Consider the following 24,257-nt stretch of genomic DNA (forward strand, 5'->3'; position numbering starts at 1 on the left):
ATTAGGTTACAAACATTAAAATGTAAAGTGAAATGTGTGTTTAGCCGACGATTTCTTGGAACTTTTCGATATTCTTCGACCCATGTCGGATTGCTGATATGTTGTGTCTGGTGACAACCTTGCAAACAATATTCCTAATTGTGTATTCGGATACACAGTTGGAATCGTTGTTATGTGTTTTGTGGTCGACAATTATTCACTCGCAAATCACTTGTCCATAAGAAACATGTTTCTTTTCACGATGCATATTGTGCATTTATTTAATAGCTTTTATGATCAAATACTTAATTTTTGTTCATAATATAAAGCCGTCCGTGACAAAATAACAAGCATTTCATGTAAACAAACAATGTATTTACACGCGTTGTATACGTTGCTATGAGTCCCATGTCGATCAGGACGCGGCGTGGCAGCCCACGTCATTCAAAAGAAAACACAAATGTTCCAGAAATATGATGGTCAATGATTTTGACGCAATGACGAAAGGGCATGATCCTACTCTCAGCGCAACAAAAGCATTCCCTTCATCTAACAGCCAATCGACGAGCACGGTGCACAATGACGTCATTTGAAAACGTTCCGATGATATTCAATTGACCAATAGAAATCGTGTCATTTTGAATTGCGAAATTTATAAGCATTTTTAAAGACGAAGGGAATGCATTTGTTTTGCTGAGAGTATCATCACACATACTCGTAAATGGCGTACACATTAGACCCAAAAATTTTTTCTGTTCCATGTTGTGACAAGATTCGTGTTTCTATGCCCAAATAGAACGACATTTAAAACCCGTAGTTGTAATGTAGATGAGATCGATTAAAGTCAGTCGTCGCCCTCAGCTGAAATTATTCAATCTATTTTTAGCTTGCTCAGCCTTAGTTTTAAATGTGATAGATTCAAGTGTTAGTATCGAATGCATGCTGGGTAAAATTTAGATTATTAATTTATAACAATGTCTGTGTGTCTTTTATCTCATCTTCCGATCGGTGTGTTTAGAGTATCAGAGCTGCTTTCAGGCGTGTTCACTGACGTGAAACATTCAGAGCCGGTATTACGTGTGTTGCTGAAGTAGGCCAATCCGAGAAAGGGTCATATGGACGAAAGACGTATTGTTTTAAATAAAATCTGATATTCGCGAAACAAGCAAACACATTTTTTTATTGTTATTTTAAAGCGGCCGGAGGAGTCGTCACATGCGCATGCGTCATATGGACATAGCGTGTCATTGTTTACAAACAAGCGTCTATCCATGAGCCTTTGTGTTTTGTGTGTGTTATCGTCGATTGGCACTCAATTCCCGCGCGTGCGCAGGTGACGACCCTCCCGCTTTAATGTAAAATGCACCCTCCGTGACACTATACAATAAATGAAGGACTCTGGTCAGGTGTTCCCAGAAGGGAAGGAGGGGGGGGGGTATATTGGGTACGTATATTAGAAAGGCATGTCACGTGATTTGCACATTCAGGGGTACAATTTCTTCATTCATCAGTGCATTGGTCTAAGCCATGTATATATGTCACACATCCGGGTACTTTATAGCATTATTGTAGCCGTACAACAATACATATTTTCATTAATATTCTTGACCGTGGTACATCCGGGTACCGTGGAACGAACACACAGACAGCAAAATGTAAATTTTTAATGAAATCGCAAGAAAAATATACGTCGATAAAAATTTCAACAAATAAGCTGCTATCTAATTGGTCTGACTGTTCGGTGGTCGGGCCAGGTAGCCAATCGGACACATTCTTGTAAAAAGTTTTGCAATGACTCTGGTTTCATGGCGAAGTTGGAAAGTGTGACGTTAGTCTCGCGGTCGAGAATACGCCACATATTCAACGGTTTTTGAACTTCAATGACAACTTCTTGGACAAAACAAATAAGAAACCTTCATTGAGAGTGAAAACTTAGTACCCGTCAGTCTCGCGGTCGAGAAATCAGAAGCTACAACATTTTTTTTGTGGCTTAAGTTATATACAATTTTATCTTTTCTCGATATTTTGCGGGATTTCGTTATGACTGAGGATTTCTATAATCTCCATCCTGTTAGAGGGCACACTTCTCACGTTGACTACGTTGCAGATATTTACACACAAAATAAAATATATAATTATTCGCCCTAAGATGTGGAAATTCATTCTGTCTTTTGTTACAACCCAATTTATATATACAAATGACACACGCACAGAAACAACTTTGAATTAGATGCATGCCATTTTACACAGTTTATTCCACGCACAAATTAAAGCGGGGGAGTCGTCACGTACGCATGCGTCAGGTGGCCATAGCGTATCATGATGACCCCCACCCCCCGCTTTAACAGTTTAGCTAAATGCCCAACAATCCCATTGCTGGAATATACTCTTCTTTAAATTAATAGAGTAATTTTAAATATGCTAAATTAGCTAAAATAACATGATAGCTAAAAAGATATGCTCATCTTCAAAAGCACATCTGCCAACAGAGTGACTACGTGACTGTTGACACTGATAGGTTGAGGCAGAAAGACGTAAATGCTATTACGTCATTATAGCGATAATGCCGGCATTATGGAAGCGGCATTTAGCGCGAACAGTTTTGACTCGACCTCTGTTAAAAAGACGATAGGTACTTTTTAAAGTGCATATTTGGAATGTTTTTAGCATATGACAATTGACACATGTCATGAGATGTGTTGTTTTAAAAGCTCGTAGTGTTGCGGCAATGTTCTGTCATTTATAATAAATAAAATAACAATGAACTGTAAAAGCGGTAGTTGTTCATTGGTTTTCAATTTTGCTAGTTTCGCTGATAAGTACAATTTGGTAAATGGCTCAAAATATTGAAATTAAATGTCAGCGATGATAAAACGTTTTACGGTATTTTTTGGGGAGCAATAGACAACTGCTGTTCATTTTACCGTGTGGCTTAGGAGGAAGAACACTTGCATTTTCGCAAGCTGAACCACGAGGGGATAATATTATTATCGCTTACATGTCTTACATGTTATATCTTTGCAAAAACAGCGGAAGAAACTTTTATAGATGCGTAAACTTTAATTAAAGGGCGGTGGTCGTCGCACAGCGCGTGTTCGAATTTCATGTACATAAACAATGTATTTTACACGCTTTGTATACGTCGCTATGAGTCCCATGTCGAACAGGACGCGGCACGACGACCATCAATACAGTTTCTGGATGTGGGTAGATTCCAAGCGAACGCGCATGAGGTCTGACGTGAGAACGCATTCCATCGCTCATGTGTTAGCATAGGACAAAATGAGTAATTAGGTCAAGATTAATATAATTAGGTCAGGTCAATACGTGATCATTGTACATTAGAGGTTTACCCAGGGGTAGGAGCAGATCTTAATCTGCGTCGGCGAAAACCGCGAAGAAAAAGAAGAAAACAAAAACAAAATTAAATAAAAAATGAAAAGAAATAGGAAATTGTTACAAGCCATTGAAAACACCTCAGACATCGTGCACTCATTTCAATAACGATGTAGGCAGACTGGATCCCATATAAGCCACACTGGATTAGAGGTATCAACATTGCCGTAACTATTACTTAAGATTTCTCAATACAGTTCCACGAAAGTCTATGATTTCTTTTTTATATTTTGCGAATCGATTGCTTATTGCTATATAAGGTCATAACTGAAATATTGGGGTCACAGACCAATTTCTTGAGACAAACGTGATAACACTGTACGCGGATTAGGGAGTTAATACATGAAAATCTACGGGGGAAAAATAAAAGACAATTTACGACTTTTCTAAAATCGATGTAATAAAACAGTCTGTCTGTGGCTGCATTGAAAAAATGGGGGTACGGACCTTCAGTAACTTTGCCATATGCTAACGCAGAACGTGTTCGTATGCCAAGTCTCGCACGCCGAATCTCGCAGTTGAAATCTCGCAGGTGAAATCTTGAATCCACCCACGTTTGGAAAACTGTATTGAGCAACTTATTCAATATGGTATTCGATATACGACGTACACAACGCGTGTAAAATCCATTATGATATGTAATAGATATTATTACATATGTACTGCAGTTTATTTTGATTCGTCCCTGATATCAAAATCGGTATTTCAACAACCCTTATGCAAACGAGGTCTGAAAGCAAGCAAAGTAGGCCCTTCAGAAGTACCGTTTTTCGAAACATACCAGAAATAAATCTTTAGAAGTACGATATTTTTTCCTTGGGGTACATGAATATACTTACCGAGTGAAATGAAATTTGAACAACAGTAATGGTACCTTTAGCCAATCACTTATTTTGACAAAAACTAATATGCATATCACCCATGCAATAATGTTTTCGGTATTTTCACGGTCGATATGCAAATGAACATGGTATTTTCATTGGCTACCGAACTATTTTTATTTTGTAAACGCATTTTCGTCTGCTATTTTTGTCCGGTTCAAACCGTCAGGCAACATTTTTGGCATGTCAGGTGTACATCACATGGAAGGAATACTACGATTGGGAGAATTGAATGCGGTGTATTCTGCTGTACTTTCACTCGCAAGTACGGCCGCAGGATACATCGCATTACTCGTGAAAATAACATCCATACACAACTAAAGCCACGGAGAGGGTGTGGGGTTCTGTCATAATATTTGGTAATCGTTGTCCTGTGTCCTATTAACTATTAACTAAGTAACTATTGAAAACAACTTTAAAATAGAATTACTAAATAATAACACAAATGAACATGTTTACATGAAATTCACACAGAATAAACAATACAGTTTTACAAAAACACTGTACAAAAAAACATTTTTTTTCATTGATGGTACACATAGGGATTATTATATTATGATCTATTTGCAATAATATTAAAAAAACGGAGGTCACCGATTTCGTTTTGGTGAAATTGAACGTGGAGAAAAAAATATATTTTTCAAAGTCGAGGTAACGATGGGGCTTGTAGATAACAGTGTTTTCTACAAATAAAAAATTGCTCACCGACTTTTTGAAAACGGTATTCAAGCTGTAATAGTGTGCGTCACAATGATGCACGTGTTTTCTCGCGTGAAGAGTTCAGAACATAGCAATTGTAACGTCCATGCCATAAGTATATTTGAACATGCCTTGGGGCATTCTATCATTATTCACAGAAATTCACGGGGTTTATCGATACACATGTAGAACAAATAATTATAAATAAAAGATTATTAAGGATGAGACCCAAGTTCGTTGTTGCATATTTTCAAATGTGGCAAGGTTGTCGTCGCACTAGTAAAACAAAATAGTTAATTTTGTACTTAGACAAGTGCTAAATATTAATAAAAATGCGACGACAAACAGCTACGCGTGACATTGTTTTTCTACGGGCTTAACGACGAGGCTAATTAAAATAGATTGACGGAGGATTATGCAAATCACTGCCTCCTACATAAAACTATGAGATATAAGAATTTCTCCGATGACTACTCGTATTCGAGAATTTCATTGTTTCATCGAACAAACACATGTGTGCCACACAAAAAAACAAAACAATTTTCAGTTCACGATAAGTCACAGTCTAATGTATCTATCAATATACATTAGCGAACAGCAATACAAAAAACTTCTCCGTTCAAATTGCATCTTTAATGAACACGATAAACGTGCGTTCGTATTTGCATCACAAGAATGCGTGGCCCTATTTAAGATGCGCTCGTCACCGTGTATTCTTGAACGCACTCCGTAAAAGAGGTTACGCCCGCAAACGTGGTTAGTGACGGACGTGAGGACACGCTATCATTGTCCACCGTCGCCTGACCTTTTATTCGGTCACTAATTACAACACGAATGTCATAAATATATGATTTACGAAGGATCCGTTTGAAAGGAAATAACTACCGACGAGTACAAGGTACAGTCGTCGCCGCACTAATCTGCTATTGGGGTCGCAGCGGATCACAAAAGGAAACTGAACTAACTGGCGTTTTAGAAGCATTCCAGTAGAGGTCACGCAACCTGTGTGCCTAATTTGTGCATCTTTTTTTCTCAGAAAATGTTTTTTTTTTTACTAAAGCGACTTGGAGGAGACGACGCTCAAAGCAATTATCAGTATTTTAATCATATATAAAGGGGTATGCCATCGAGAATATGTATTTCGACGGCGTTGATAAGTCTACTTCGCGGATATCGATTTAAACTAATCCATTCAGCTCTCTGGGTTACGGCTTAGATTGTAGGACGGGTGTATTATTTATATTCGTGGGTGGTGATAGTAGATTAGTAATGTGAGTAAGTCTTTGCTATAAACACGGTAAAATAAAGAATCTGCATTGAAAAAGCTGTCAAACTTGATTTACAAAATAACAATAACAAATACATCAGCAAATTTGCTAGGATTGTCATCAATGAAAACATCCAACAATGGCGCAAAAACACACACAAAAAAATAAAAAAAACAATAGTAAAAATAAACAAAAACAAGCTACGTAATATCCGAAATAAGAAAAACAAACATATAAGCAAAACTGATAGGATTATCCCACAAGACAAAACTATAAAATAAAAAAACTATGTTATCTAAGTTTCTTTATGGTATGCGGTAATAAGACTGAGATGTTGTCAATTTCATCTCCCCCCCCCCCTCCGTCAGAGGCGACGACACGAAGTTTTGCATTGGGGAGAGAGATCTGCTCACCAACCTTGCGCCGACGTCGCGACCTTACTAGGGGGTCCGAGGCATGCTCGCCAGTAAACATTTTTAAATACGCTAATGATGGGTAAATTTTGCTGACACAAAGAGTTTCAGCTTGATTTTGGAGGGGCGACGCCTCCAACATTTTTTTCGAGGGGGCGATCGCCCCCTGCTACCCCCGTGCCGCCGCCACTGCCCCTGAATGAAAATATAATTGATCACATCTCAAAAAAAAAAAAAAATAAGCAGAAACAGGAACCACGACATTGAACAAGTCGACACAGCTGCGATCAAAATGTAAATATGTAATTTGTAAAATCTCACTCATAAATTAATGGATTCTGGAATTATATTTAATTGAAACGCTCTTAAATCATTCCATCAATATCGAACTCCTTTAATAGACGCATATGAATCCTAATCGATCAGAGCACGGAATCTGTCGATGGTATGGGGGGGGGGGGTAGTAGTCAGTATCTTCGCAAAAAAGGAAAGGTCCACGGAATGAAGCTAATTTCGAGAACCTCCTTGTCTGCCCAGTAATACACACTAACATGTACTTACTATGGTATTTATTTTTTTCGTCGATATTTCTAAGATGAGCATGAACGAGGTTGAACTTTTCACGCGAATTGAAAAAAAAACAGTCACGCGAAATGCGAGATGATCAAATGGCGTGGCAAGCATATATTTCTGGAGATACCAATTCACATCTGGGGAATCAATGAAAGAACCGATTAGAGTTCGCCTCGGTTTTTTTTTTTTTTTGCCGGCGACATTGCCTACTATAAAAGGGTTAATTGTTTACTGGGTTTTTAATTTCGCTGACTGGAGAATGCGCTAAATTAAAACACAGTAATATAACTTGAACACATTATCTAAACGATAAAACGGTGAATTTAAAACCCACTGAATATGCCTGAAATGGTAAATCAGCGAAATTTAAACCCAGTGAAAATTAATCATTCTACAGTATTCATCATATATGAGATTCTCGTTTTCGGATTAAACGACAACAAAAAGATGGGGATAATCTACAGGTAGAAATCACTTTGTTAATATTACTCACGAATTCTCCGTAATTTTATTTTCAGATGTGCTTTACATTTCAATTTGTCTGTATGTCACTAGTGTTTATGATATGTCTCCGGCATGACAAATATGTAGTTCGAGTCACAACAGGAGACTAGTCAGTTGATCACATGACTGCAAGTTACGGCGTAGTTGCTCGTTTACATGTTATTTACAGTTTACGTCATAACAAGGCAGTTAAAGCGGGAGGGTCGTCACCTGCGCACGCGCAGGAATTGAGTCCCAAGCGACGTTAACAACACATGCTAAAAACGCAAAGGCTCATGGGTAGACGCTTGTTTGTAAACAATGACACGCTGTGGCCATCAGATGCATGCGCAGGTGACGAGTCCCCCCGCTTTAACTAGTGAAAAACGGCGTTGTTTAACAACATCGGAGGATTTTTGAAATCGCTCTATAGCATGTACAATCAGATCATGCAATTTTAAATAGAACTGACATTAAATAGGTGGGAATTGATCATTTCACAACGACAGCCGCACGGACACGTGACCGTGGCCCGAGAGTTGCTGTTAATTACGTTACGGTGACTCAGCAAAAATCATTACCAAGAACTCCAGAAATACTACACGTATGAACAAGAACAAAGCACCAAACAAGAGAGAAGTTTGAAGGACTGGCATTTAGCGTGAACATAATCTATGACGCAAAACGACTGAGAAATTTATGAACCGAATATTCATTATTTGTGAATGTGTGCGTTTGGTCTTTTAATCTCTCTTTCGATTTGTTCTCTGGGCCGAGTTCTGTGAAGTTGAGTTTTTTAAAACAGCACCGTGGCCCATTAGTTGAACCCGTGTGAAAAGACTCACGTCAAATCATCACACTAACAATCATGATAATGGAGTACATGTACATCACTAGGCCAAATGTAAAATACAATTGTTCGAAATATAATGCGTTTGAAAAAAAGTAAACTTTGTAATCGAGTTATCAATTAGAACTCAGACTAGTAATACTTTTTTGTATTACTAGTCTGAGATTAGAAACACGTATTCTACTATGCAATATTTGTCAATCTTCGGGGGGGGGGGGCTACGTCACAGAACGTTTTACGTTGCTAAGACACACATCACTGTACCATTTATGTCTATGGGCTCTGTGCGAGCTGCCGAGGAACGCCCTTGGAGAGAGCCGGTGAAAACAACTATAGAAACTCAACTTTGAAGTAATACTGACCAACCAAATTTATATATGTTGCACATGCAGGGATAATCTTAAGCTTGTTACACTGTTCAGGGGAGTCTCAACAACCATCTCGAAGTACCGTTTTCTGAGAGTTTTTGGCCTTGGTTATCACCATGATGTCCGCCCCCGAGAATAGTACTTTGTTTTAGCCACTACAGCCACTATTTTTTCTGTTAGAAACGAAAAGACACATTAAAATGACCCAATTATGTATCTTTGTGTCATACCATTTAGGGGTCATGAAGGTAGTTGATTGTATTATATCAGGGGCCAAGGACTTTAGTGCGAATAAACAATTGCAGAATTACTTTCGAAAATTACGAATTAGTGATATCAATGCGAAGCCATTCACAAGATTGTGACTGATTGGCTTTCCAGCCCTAACAACCAACAATCCGACCAATCAGAGAGCAGCTTGTATACCGAAACGATTTTTTGACAGCATCCATCGAGTTTGGAGTATATGTGAAGCCTGATTGGTCAGCCAACCATAACACATAACATCAGTGAGACCAATCAGAGAGCAGCTTATTTGTTGACATTTTTTTAACATATCAAATTCTCTCTTGTATATATGCTCATCTGCAAATGTTAACTGTCACCTACAGATATTGTACCAGAATTTGTTGCAAGTTTTGTAAGAACACGATTTCGATAAAATCCTATGTAGATTTAATTTTTAAAATTTATTGAAATAAATATATTTCATCATTTTTGTTTGATTTATTACGAGTCATTATGTTTCACTTACCGTTTTCTCGGTCGCCCTATTCAAAACAAAACAAAATGGAGCCTGTATGTACATTGGGGTTCAATGAGACAGGTAGGATCTCTAACTGACTCAAAAATTACATCATCTTGTGATCGTATCCACGGAGGATTAAACTAGTTCATGATCGGTGGATGTTACCATTACTTCAATAGACCATTTCTCGTTCACTGCGAGATCTCGCGTGACGACGTAAAAACCAGACAAACAAAAGTCATAGCGTCGTAGTGTTTATTTCTTCTTTATGTATTTATTTATTTATTAAATATGGTAATAAAATAATAACAAAAAAGAGGGCAACATTCATTAAACCACACGACATGTTGTACAAGTCTCGCGATTATAGCATTGTATTATGGGATACCCTAATCTTTTTGAACGCCGTAATGTTTCCCGCCAAAATATTGGTGAATCAATTTGCATATTTGTCTGAAGGTTTTGGTCTGGTATCCCCAATATTATACCATAGATTATACCATAATCATTGCAATATTAATTATGTTTTTAATTCCGTGACAACGCGACCTTACTAGGGGGTTCGGGAGCATGCTCCCCTTAAAAATTTTGAAATACTAGTATATACCCTCCTTTTCGAGGAGGCGACCGCTCTGCCCCCGTACCACCGCCACTCATAAGACTGAAAAAAAAACATCCCTGTTTCTCGTTTCTGCGCATCACTTTGAACTATGCACCTCGGACGTTTTTTTCTTCTAAAGCATTCCAAAATGCACTCCCCCCCCCAATCGCCTCGCCGCCTCATTTTAAAATTTCAATGAAACGAGAAACAGAGAATTTTTTTTTCCTGCCCTAAAAATGTTTGTTTTCGCTTATCCCAGTGTAGCTGTCTGCACTACATTGGGAGCAATTGCGATGATATGATTAAAACATTAAACACATTAGACCACCAGTGCCTGCTGTAATATTTGACGTTCACTTTACGTAAGTTCGGCTGGACAAATTCAATTTATTGCGAAATAATTGTATCAAGACCGCTAAATGGAAAACAAATAAAGGCACGTAGTAACAACGCTGGCAGTCCCGACATGCAATTTAATTCCGACGTTCTTTATGAACAGTGAGAAACCTTACCGACAGCATTTTCCTTGCCGACGTGTTTGTCTTCCCATTTCCGTAACGAATTGTTACTTTGAAGCTGTTTAGAGAATCACGCGTGAAACCATGACAACGTCGCTTTCAGTTGTTCGCTGATAGAAGGAACTTACGTTGGAAAATCACGTGATTGTTTGACGCTATATACGTGTGCTTGCTTCTATGCTCTCTAAATAGTCGGCTTCTCTGAATGGTTTCTTTACCCGAACTTGAACTACCAACAAGTTGGTTGTAATCTCGTTTTAATCACGTAATTGAAACAACGTGTGATTTTGCTGGGTTTATACGTCAGAAGCCATTGTATGGTAAACAATTATGAGTCTGAAACAAATTGGCAGTCTATATTATTTATTTATTTATTTATTTATTTATTTATTTATTTATTTATTTATTTATTTATTTATTTATTTATTTATTTATTTATTTATTTATTTATTTATTTATTTATTTATTTATTTATTTATTTATTTATTTATTTATTTATTTATATTTCAGCACACTCTACAGTAATGGTTTGATAGCAAATGAAAACACTAAACGCATGATAAAGCGGGAGGGCGGTCACTGCGCACGCGTGGGAATCCCAGGCGACGATAATAACGCACGCGAAAAACCCCGCAAAGGCTCATGGGTAAGGGCTTGTTTGTAAATGTAGCGCTTGTAATTTCAAACATAAAAATACATATTTTCCTCCATATTGCATCTTTACATTTAGTGAAGATTAGTGACGCCACTTTCACGATTATAGCACACACATTTGGTTCTTGCATGCATCAGGTATAATTCAAGTCACGTGAGTTAGCCGAGTTTTGGATTTCAGATGATTCCACCAACAAACCTGGAATAGCTGCCTGTAACCATGGATACATTGTGTGAAGTCGAAAAAGACACAACATTTAAATAAACCCCGCGGAATTTTATCTTCAGAATCTTCGTAAATGGAAAATAACACATTTACCAGTTCAATTCGACGACTACCACACAGCTTCCGAGAATTCCTTAGTGCTCTACAACTATATACATTTTAACTGAGCGAATGAATAAATGAATGCAAAAGGATGAATGAACGCAAGAAAAGATGAATGAATCAATGAATGATTAATCAAAAGATGAATGAATGAATCAAAGGATGAACGAATAATAATAAATAAATAAATAAATAAACGCCGGTACTCAAATGTATCATGGTATTTGTTGTATATTTATTATATTCAATCGTATCCTTAACCCTATCTTAATGATTATACGAAGGGCGTTCAATGAGTAATGCCTCTGACCCACTCCCAGTTGTCTGATCTAAATGAAATTTTGCATGTGTAATGATTTACATCTCTATGGGTTATGTTGCAAAAACAGCTCTGAACTAATTGTGGTTTCTGATTTACAGGTGTTTGAACTGACAATAAATTGACGTGCACATGTATGGTTGACCACTATGTCTTTGTACCAAGTTTCAAAAAAATCGGTCCAGCCATCTCCGAGAAATCACTCTGGATTGACTGACCGACTGACGGACTGACGGACCGACAAAGGCGAAACTGTCATTTATGGGAATATCGAGAGTATTGATGTACAATGCCTGTGACTGTGTTGTGGTGTTTAGTGGATCCATAACTGCTGGCTTTGTTAACACAATTTGTTTTTATTTATTTTTTAGAATCAAGCATTTTGAACTGATGATGATAGAATGCTTTGTTTGGTGGAAAGAAAACTCAATGTTCAATTTGTTATAAATATCAGTTGATAGATTCCATTTTGTGTTTGTCAACGTATTCACATCTTAGTATCATGCACTGTGTAAGGAAATAATTACAGTATAGACCATTTTCCGTACACTGCGAGAATCACGCGTTATGCGTGAAATCGAACGTAAACACAGGACAAACAAAGGTCATAGCGTCGTAGTCGCGTCAAACATCGCGTAGGATTCGACAAACGCGAAAGTATTTCGGGGACATTTCCATGCTTAATAATGTGCTGTCCACATTTGATGATAGGCAATTTCGATTAAGTAAGGGTATTCGGAAGCAATATTCCTCTGTCGAAGATCGGCCGGTCGGTGTGAGCTACGAAATAAGGAAATTCGAGTTCAAAATCAAATCGTTCGATTTTTGCGGCAGACGTTCGACGCGCGTCTTTCATGCATATCGCGAGATCTCGCAATTGTTCGGAAAATCACCTATTGTTTGAGTACGTACTAGTATGTGTACTAAACAAACGTAGATTTATGTGCAAAGTCACTGACTTGTCACTGTTATTCTACTATCTTTGTAGTGTTAAAGTGTGCTTAAGTTGTCATGGTAACACACACGACACGTTGTAGCATTGCCTTTAAGTTCCACGTTATACTTATTGTATTATTATCTGTATGTGTGAAACAACCTTGGTACCTTCTTATATTTCTTTCACTTTTTATAGCATCGGTGTTTCTGGTTAGATTTCAGTGGAATCAAATAGTATTTAAATGGCACATTCTATCGTGGGTACTCAGCTGCGGCCAGCCTTTCAATCAGTGTCAATGGTTTATTAAATTGGTTTAAATTGTGTGACATAAGTACGGCGGTGACACTTTTTTCTGTGCCCGTTCTATTGAACGCGCAATTTATTCGGTTCTATGTGCGCATTCGTGAATGTGTCCCACTCTAGCATGTATGACCTTTACCGCTGCAAAATGGTACAACAAGAAACTCGAGTGTCGCCAAGCAACCGAATTGTTATCTTCATTATGTTGAATTCCCATTGGAAATCGTGTTTCTCCGCCAATCGGTTGTATGATAAACTTAACTGAGTGATCAAAAAGTGTTTGTGATGTGTGATCTTTACCGGTGCAAAATGGTACAACAAAGAACTCGGGTGTTGCCAAGCAATCGAATCGTTTTCTTCATCATTTTCAATTTCCATTGAGAAATCGTCTTACTCCACCGCCTGAAATTTTTTGTCGGGGGTCCCGCACAATTTTTTTTAAAAATCGGTTTGATGATGAACTTAACCGAGCGATCAGAAAGTGTTTGGAACACTAAGCTCTTTGTTGAGTCGAAGACAAATTTGATACGTCAAAAAAAAAAAACAAAAAAAAACATGTGAAACAAGCTGTTCTCTGATTGGTCTAACTGTGTAACCAATCGGGCTTCACATATATTTTAAGCTCGTCGTATGCTGTCACTGATCGTTGTCCGTCGTCTTAACTGCTTCTACGGCACAACATCGGTAAAACAATTTCCATAGCCGGAAGTGTAACAGTTTTCAAGTGTACAAATTTCTGACGTACTATACCCTATATACACTATCAATTATTATTAGGAAATTATATGAATTTAATAACCGAAATGGTATATAAACAGGCCATGGCGGAGTCCATTATTCCATGGAGGTAATATTGTCGTGTTCTTATTACCTCCACGATGATTATTCAAATGAAGACATTCAAAATCAAGTAACAAAAGTGACTATAATCTCCACACAAAAGAAACAGTGATTCATTGCATTATATTTTCTATATTGCAGACGGAATGGCGCCATGAATGTTCGGGGAAGACATAAATAAAAATAGGAGTCAATTTGACAGCACGAACATTTACTTTTGCCAAGAAAATGCGTTGGTCATTTGCGCCCAACGAAATACATAATTAAAGCTTAGTAACCTCTCATTTTGTAAGCGCAATTGTCGCAATCTTTGTTCATACAAGTCCCATATCTTGCGCATGCGTGGCGTGATAACCACGGCCTTTTAATGTGTACTAGATTTCTTCTCTAACCTGTCCTATATATACGCATATCAACACAAATCTGGCATGGAATCCACTTATTCCGTAGTGGAAAATATGAGACTCCCTAGTCTATTCAATTTACTGACAAATTGAGCTAATTCTCTATTTGTTTTTGGTGTGTGTGACTTACACAAATACGATATATGGAAACCAATTCAGTTAAAAGTGGTCGAATTTCGTGCGAACAAGAACATGTAATGTGTTCTATTACACACGCTGTCTACGTTGCGGAATTAAAACCGCACAGTACACGCGATGTAAGTAATAACCAAACCACAGAAAAGAAGCACGCACGCTCTTTCTCTTCTTTAAGTACAAAGTTCAACTCTACTGGTCTCCCCCAAAGAACCGGGAAGCCATTTTCTTGTGTGACGTCATGTGTATGTGTAGTTGACAGCATAGAGTAAGTCTCGTCATGGTGGCTGGCACGGAGGCAATGAACCACGTGTTATCGATTCGCTCAGATTAATTCATTGCAATGCAAACATGTGCAGACTCAACACAAAACAAAACGACTAGTCTAAATTGAAAACGATCCAGGAAATTACAACACATAGAAATTGATCCCACCCGCATACATATTGGTTTTTTTATTCATTCCACTCAAAATAAATATATTCTTACATTAAAATCTCAATTAAGAGCAATTCTCTCGTTTTTTTATTAACGGGATAGGTTTCATTATGTTTTAATTAAGCTATCTCGGGATAGTCAGATCGTACCGTCTTCGGCAAACTCGCCTGTATCACGTGATCACAATTGGAGGAATCAATTACCGTGTTCTAGAGTAACGCACTTGAGAAAAGTCAACCCTGTCACTGGGGTATCGGTGTCATTTATTTCTCACTCAACGCTAATATTAAATTATTAATTGACGTGTCATTATCACGGGGAATCAGTCTATTGGGTTAAAATTAATTTTGTCGCTAATATCACCGGGGACCACGCGTTAGACTCGTACAGGGATTTGCATAAGACAAACGTAGTTTTCCCAAGTCTCAAGTGATTGTATTCTGTGAGTCAGTTTTTTTAAATTTGAATTCGATTGATGAAGACTAGAACGGAAGTGAAAAAGACAATTACACGAGGTGTCATTGCCTTCATTGAGTCTTGTGCGAATGCTTCAACGGGATATGATCGGTAAGCGATCAAACGTGCCCACCGCAAATGTGTCCCGTGATATTACCAAAACAAAACCACAATAGATGATTTCCCGTTCATTGCGAGATCTCGTTGTTGAGCGAAAGGCGCGGTCCGCACGTCGGTCGTAAAATCGAATATTTTGATTTTAAATCTGTTTTTTTTTTATAGTTCAATATCGAAAAGCCAATCTTTCGAGTGTTGCCTAGCTACCTTTGAGATGTCCTTTCTCAGTCAAAATTGACCGTCATCTAAATGAGTGTTATCGATTGCGGACATCCGGGCATTTTCACCGCCTGGCATCGAAAACTCTCAGTAAATTGTACGTTAGATCAGTTCTTGAGACATTCCTAAACTGTGTAACCCGAACATGTGCGACATACATAAATTTGGTTGTTCAGGATTACTTCAAAGTTGAGTTTGTGCTGATTTCTCGACTTTAGTTGTTTTCACCGGCTCGACCGGCGTTCCACAGCAGCTCGCACAGAGCCCATAGAATTACACGGCACAGTGGTGCGCGTCTTAGCAACATAGAACAGCCCCATTCTCGAAAACAACTCATTATTAAATGATGCATGGAAATTATATCCCAAAATATTTTCGCGATTGACGAATTCAACGCAATGTTTTGACACCACTACGACGCTATGGCCTTTGACCTGTCTCCACGTTCGATTTCACGCATAACGCAAGAAATGGAAAATGGTTTATCAAATATAAAGTGGAAAAAATGGCTTCATGGACTGAATTTCTTGAAAACACGCGAAATTACTCAGGTCGTACGCATATTACATGTACTGGGCTAATTTATAGGAAAAATGACACGATCCGTTCAATTAAGAGAAAAAATGCGATTTTTTTAACTCAAGATAACAAAACAATTTGTTTTTAAAGATACGACAGTTTCATTTTCCTAGTAACACGTGGGCGATAAAACGTCTTGTCACGTGAGCACCCCCGAGCGTATAATTGAAACCCACCCACGTTCGGGAAACTGTATTAAGTAACATTAAAGATAAAATATTGACGAAAACATATTGTTAATATTTTTAATATTTGATACTGTACATTGGTGAATATTATTCACCATGATAAAAAACCCTGTTTTTTTAGTCATTGGTAATGTTGAACATTCTTTCGATAAAACCAAGAAATTCCGAAAGGTTGTTTTGGTACGTAAACTAATAATCACTGATCATGCGTATTAGTGTTGATTCATTATTAGTTTTTCTTCTACCGAATACTGTAACAGTTTCAGTTTATGAGAAATCACAATCTAATTTAATCTATGTTATATAAAATATAAAATACATGTTTTCGTCCATATTGCATCTTTAAAGGGCGGCGGTCGTCGAGCAACGCGTGTTCGAATTTCATGTAAACAAACAAGCGCTGTATACGTCGCTATGTGTCCCATATCGAACACGACGCGGCGCGATGACTGTAGGGCGTTAACCTAACACTTCTCTGCTGTTCTTAAAACTTTTAAGTAGTAGGTGACGTCAATCATGACCCGTTTGCTTATCTTTTTAATCTGATTTTATCAAATGCAAGTTGACGGATCTCTCGGGTAGTTGATTTCCATTGCCAGGTCATCGCACTCAGCGATCCGCACACCGACGTATATCCTATCCCAGAAGTCTACGGCATGATGAATCGGTCCCGGTGTTGACGTGAACAAGACTGCTTATACCGCTAGACGATTATTTCTCACTGAACTGGTTTAAGAGAAATTAAAGCAACGCAATCGTCGTGTTTGTACTATGGGTCCCATGCAACGCGTGTAAAATATATTGTTTGTTTACACGAATTCGGACACGCCCCAAACAACGGCAACTGCCATTAAAAATGCAATAAGAACGAAAATATTTATTTTTAATATTGTTGTTTGATACTCCGTACTGCAGACCAAATCAGTTATGTTTCATCGAACATTCAAAACCGCTAATACGCATGTGATTGTACGTTCCAAAACAACTTGTACACCGTGACATGCGCAATAAAAAAAAAACGAAAACTCAGATGTGCACTACAACGAAAGCTTTTTCCTGTTCATGATAAAAAAAAGTCCAATGTATTCATCAATAACTTGTATCAAACAACAATATTAGAAATTACATATATTTACGTTCATACCGCTTCCTTTAAACATTCTGCTGTGGTTGTTTCATGAACACTGTGTCTGTACACTGAGCGAGTTAAGTGTGTATGCAAGACAGAAAATGATACGTCGACAAAATATGTCGTCAAACAAACTGCTCTCTTATTGGCCTGACTGTTTGGTGTTAGAGTTAGGCAGAAACCGATCAGGCGCCATTTTGTAAGTACCTCGCCGCTTTATAAATAGTAATTTGCCGTTGTGTATTCAACTAACAAATTATTTCTAGTTGCGTAGTGCACGCACGCGCAGTTATACCGTCCATATTGCATTTCCGCCAATCAAATCACAGGATTCACTGTATGTAAATGTTGACAGAGCCTCGTTATGAACTTGCAAGGTGCTCGACGTCATTTCCGTCAAATAAAAAGGAAGTCGTGTTATAGTGTCAACAGTGACATGTATCCTGGGTGAAATTTCATCGATTAGAAGTAATTTCCAACATTCCATTTATAACAATATTATTACGACCAATGTCAACATACAATCGCAATGATCAGGTAACCGTGACACTAATGTGAGTGTGAAATACCACTAGCTGATATATATATATTTGAGCGAAGCGAGGTTGGGCGGAAATGAGGAACAAGCAACTTGAAGAAATCTGACGATAATGCCAATCTGCTGGTATTTGGTAAAAGGGATCTTATATTTGTCACATCGATTTGTACATCTACAGGCATAACATTACGTCATACATGTATACATAGTAACCTAGTTTCACCTTCTTCAGTTGGTTTTATATCCGGTATGCGTGCGCATGTGAAACGCCGTATCTTCGTCTTTGATTTTACATCCGTCGGTCCGAAAAGAAAAAAAAATCTTACTGATGAACGAAACTGAACTGAATGGAATTATGGTTATTGGGAAAATGTGAGGTCATATGGTAACATTAGGATGAAAACGAGGCTACAGTGAACTTCTTTTCTCAATCAACGTTCCATTCTCTCATGGAACAACATACTAGTATTTCGCTTTAATTACAATTCTCATAATCTTCATCTCGTCTTCGAATTTGTTTGCCGCCATTAATCCTCTCATCTCAAACAACAATCGGAGTCTACAAATGTCGAAATACGGATTGACATATTACACGTGACACGTGCTGTGTATCTGACTGTGACCTTTCACCTTCATTATTATCGCGCGACTCATTCCAAATTCGTTGATGGGCTCTTCTTTCTTCCACAGTCCCTCTATCAGATAGAGGGACTGTGTTTCTTCATTGTCAATAATTCTCAGTCTAAAAATAACTTGAACATGTGAGGAAAATTAATTCGCGGGAAATACTCATTTCAGCGAAAACCGGAAATATCGGTAGTAACCATGTCTATCGGAATATATCTGAAATTATCAGTATACTGTGATAACTAATGTTTTAGTCATCTGAGTTACAGACCAAACGCACTTTAATCAGTCAAATTTGTGTCTTCCTTTCACAAGTCACATATTTTATTACCAAACGCTTCAGCGTGGTATTAAGAGTTTGTTTTCAGGGGTGGGTGATACCAAGGTGGGAAATGGATGCACATATGGGGTTAATTCCTTGAATTGCAATATAGAGGGTTCAGGCTGAAATACAATATATAGTGTTTTCATGTTTCGTCTGATATTTCTGTGGTATTCTGCTGCTGTAAGTAATGCACGATTTGTTCCGAAATTCAGTATATTGTGTGTATTCCAGGGTTATTCGTTTTTTGCTGAAAACACCCCTATTTTTTAGTGGCAGAGTTTGAATAGTCTCACTCCCACTGGGAAATCTGCATTGTTGCTTGAATGTGAGTTAATTAAACACATTTTCCAGACCGGCGAAAAAGTATGCAACAGCCAATTTTAACAGCCTGTCACGTGATTTTAGTCTGAATGTCAACATGAAGAGGCTAGTCCATTTTACGCAGGAGTAATTGGGAGTAGAATATGTGAGGGATAGTATCAACAGAGATGTGTATAGTGAAAAGTAATATCTATCCTTCATTTACATCTCTGAGCATTTCTGTTTTAGTATATTGGTTTGAAAATGTTGAACTTGCATGATTTGCAATGTGTTTTTTTTAATGGGACTCCCCTATTGATCGAATCCCGGGTTTGAACGAGAACGGCACACCACGTGATTCGTTTGAATACAATGCTGATGGCAAACATGCCGTGTTACTGCGGTACTCCACTGACGGGATGACTTACTGCATGCTACAACTTCGCTTGTGATGTTGCTTGTTAGCCATGGATTACATTAATCTTGATTACCAGTCAAATGTTGCTCATTTGACTTTGGTAATCTTTATTTGGAACTGAGTAACTTCCTGGTACTTCGTACTATGATAAAACTCAGTCAACATACATCAAGTTCTCTCAATCGCAGTATTCCATGTGATGTACACCTAATATGCCAAAAATGTTGCTGAACGATTTGAACTGAATAAAAATAGCAGACGAAAATTTGTTTACAAAATAAAAATACTTCGGTTGCCAATGAAAACCGGTAAAAAACAAGCAATATGTTTTCGGCTGTTATCATGGAAGGGACATGAACGTGAAGCTAACGTCTGTTTATAACTAAAACCGGGCACCTTATACGAGGTTTGCAAAATAACATGGCAGTCATTAGAAGTCACTTTATTTTATTGTTAGGACGTATTCAACCGTTAAATGTATAATTTCCAATCGTTTTGCGATAGTATTTTCTAGATTGGAAGCAGCATTTACATTTTATTCAAAGTTCAAAGCTGCGTTGGGATTCCGTTGACAGTGGTAACAATGTCGGCGCCGGTGATCTCTTACCAGTGCGCAACGTAGCCAAAATAAAAGGCATGATCATTTGGGCACTGCTATTACAAGACTTTGGCTGTTGCCATGGCAGCGGTGGGTCAGGATTGTTTTTCCAATTAGTGATGGTACGACCTGCCTGTCAAGTATGAACCGTGACAAAATCAGCCAAGCCAAAAAAAAATCACAGAAGAGTTAAAAAGCCATTCCTGCTGAACAGTTACTCTAACTTCGGGGTCAACTTTCTCATTAATGAAAAAAGATATCAAAAATTCAAATAGTAACTTTTTGCCCACACTCCAGCCGAGTACAATGAGCTATGTCTGAGGTGTTGTATCACAGGGAGTTGGACAAACTTGTGTATTTTAATAAATTATTGAATAATAAAATGTTATATAACTTTTCTTTTACCCCCCTCCCCTTCCTGGTATCTATTTCAAGTATTTTTTGTCAGGTTCAAATCGTTCACCAGCATTTTTGGCATGTTAGATGTACATCACATAGAATACTAGGATTGGGAGAACTTAATGTTTGTTGACCACCTGGAATCTGAGTTTTATAAATCTTGAAGGGCTCTCGGAAGATCCACCCGCTGCCTGGACCCGCAGTAAAATCTCCGATTAATATGGAGCCGCAACCATCAACATCGATATACCATGAGGTTTCTGCTGGCGACGTTGCGGCGTTACTCAGTTCCAAATAAAGATTACCAACGCCAAATTAGCAACATTTAACCGGTAACCAAGACTCAGTCTATCCACGACAAGCAAGCAACATCACAAACGAGGTTGTAGTGTGCAGCTCACGAGTCAGCGACGACCGATTTCAACGAAAGTCATTCCGTCAGTGGAGTACCGCAGTTGCACGGCATGTTTGCCAATGTACAGATCTGTGGAGGAACTTTTAACTTCAACATCAACCGTGTATCGTAGTCGCCCAGTTTAAGTTCTGGTTCTGTCGTGGTCCCAACTAAAGGGCGACAGTCGTCGTGTCGCGTCCTGTTCGATATGGGACTCACAGCGACGTATACAATGCGTGTAAAATACATTGTTTATTTACATGAAATTCGAACACGCGCTGTGCTACGACCACCGCGCTTAAACATCCACGAGTTATTTATTCGGACAATGACTTAAATTAGACGTCTGATTATTTTATTTTCACACGTACAGCGACACGCGTTCTACACTGACAAGCGTTGCTAGGTCGCAGCACTGTCTTGGAGCATATTAATGGGCAATTGGGTTCCCCGATCTAAATTTCTATCCCGGTTTGTTGCACGTTCTTTTTTTAATATGAAATAATCAAATATGGGACATGTGTATAATAACAGAACCCCACACCCTCCCCGTGGCTTCGCTCGTGAAAGTACGTTCAGCAGGATACACCGCATCAGTCGTGAAAATAACTTCCATACGCAATGAAAGCCACGGGGAGGGTATCTGTCATAATACTTCATTATCACTGAAAACATTTTTCGCCTGAAATAAATTCCAGTGAATATGCCATTTCCCTCATACTATATTGAGACACAGCGCAGTGAAAATTAGATTCACATGTAATGCTTAAAAACATGTCAGCAAAAATAAATTAAGTGAAATTCTACGTGACTTCATAATAGTTGGAAATGAACACATTACACCCGACCCTACCACTCCATATACAATGTAAACTACACCCCAACACATCCTTTCACCCACAGTTACTACCGTGTTTCACCAGTGTATTCTATTTGACGTCAGGAGAAATTGAAATAAACAAATTAATTATAATTTCAGCCTCTAGTTGACCACTGATTAAATAAACTACCTCGTCTTTATGTCAACTTGCAGTTATTCGTTGCCTACATCAGTGACTTCAAAATATATGTTTCAATCCCAGGAATTTCACTCGCTGTTAATTGCATGGGAGTGGCAGTCTTTAATGAATTTCTATTGTCATGTCAATTTCTTGCGATTACTCGAACATTAAGCTGTAACCACATACCGCCTAGGTGCTGTAATTAAATCCTGGTGTAAGCACCATATGAACTATGAACAATGCATGTGAAGCCAGCTGTGGGGTATATTCAATCCTATAGATTTCTCATTGTTTGGTAACTATTTGCTGCAAATGCAACAAAAATCAATATAAAAAATATTACCCACACAGTATTCTACAGGTTACTTGTTGTTATATACATTGTTTTCCAATTAAAGCGGAAGGGTCATCCCCTGCGCACGCGCGGGAATTGAATTCTCGGGGACGATAACAACGCATGCTAAACACGCAAAGGCTCATGGGTAGACACTTTGCTTGAGCATATGAATGTTTGGTGGGGAAATATGTGGCAACGATTAATATAGAGTGACAGTAATAATAACAGTTAGGTACTACAGTAAATAATTTCCGGTGCCGTTGATATTATGTCCGACAACGTCATCAACATTGTCGGTTCGTTCGCAGACGGTAACGAATGCAGCTTTTTTCAGGGTTTCGCGGTGTTGCGAAACACACATTTACCCGTCATGCAGTGGTGTGATTGATATATATATATACATATTTGGTCGACGGTTGCAGTGATTGTTTCACGACTGGCTACGAACGAGGCTGCAGGTGGTATGACGTAATCGGACGCTTGATACTGACTGAAACCCACAAGACGACAAACCGATGATTTGATCAACGATTTTTTTCTGAGAAATTATCCTGTGAAAATAACAAGAACGGAACATTGAGCAAAGACTACGGTTATCGTTGTTAGACTGTTTCATTATTCACTTCACCTGCCACCTGCGTTTCAGTACAGTTCTTGTTGGCATGACAATCCGAAAGGTAGATGTTGAACAAGACGACTGATCATAAGTGACACCAACGCCGACGTACAAATTAAACCACACGAAAAGATTGAGTGAATTCAGTATTAATTTATTCAATTCTTCACATTTGACATATTACATGCAAATTAGGGCGCGTGGTAGAGCGCAGACGACAATTCAAGGCAAATACTGAAATCAAATATGTTTTTTTTTTCAAACTGTGACTTTTCGTGGCAATTAATAATAAAAACACACTTAACAGACAAACACATTTTTTCTTTGTGTAAAGAATTGTACACCATATTGTTTGATACAATGTATGGAATACTGTGCATTTCATAAAGACATGAATTGGTTTTATGAACATTTATTAAATATTTATAAAACATTTACCCGGAAAATATTCGTGCTCCATTCAAATGTGAAGGAAACGCTTTTATTGGCTATGTAAGTATGCCAATGAGTTGTTGGCGGGTTTCCTTCAATCAGAGTTTTAAAAACATAAATATTTATATAAAACAAATTTACGCCTTTGTGAAATGCATAGTATTAGCGCGTGTAAATATTGGAAATCCAACTGACCAACAAATTGAATCACAACAAACCAGACCAGAATCAACCTTACCAACAAATTATTGTTGGTAATTTGTAAAATTATGGAATATAAAGTAAACATACAACATTATTCAACAGTTTTTTATAGCAAAAATGACTTGCTATAGTAACTCCCATACAAATACGTGAAAGTTGATGCACGCAGACGAAAGTTATTTCGCAAATCAATTGCATTATTTCGCTTGTGACGTAACAATCGAGTTCACCTCTGAATGTGGCACTCG

At 38.1% G+C, this 24,257-nt stretch overlaps 1 protein-coding gene across 1 annotated transcript in view; it reads right to left on the reverse strand.

Annotated features, from left to right (window-relative positions):
- LOC102808828 (uncharacterized) overlaps positions 1-24,257 on the reverse strand; it is an 82,613-nt gene that overhangs the window by 26,074 nt on the left and 32,282 nt on the right. The gene's annotated exons all lie outside the window — the stretch shown is intronic.

This window comes from Saccoglossus kowalevskii, chromosome 20, assembly GCF_978046115.1.
Source record: "Saccoglossus kowalevskii chromosome 20, keSacKowa6.1, whole genome shotgun sequence".
Classification (NCBI taxonomy): domain Eukaryota; kingdom Metazoa; phylum Hemichordata; class Enteropneusta; family Harrimaniidae; genus Saccoglossus; species Saccoglossus kowalevskii.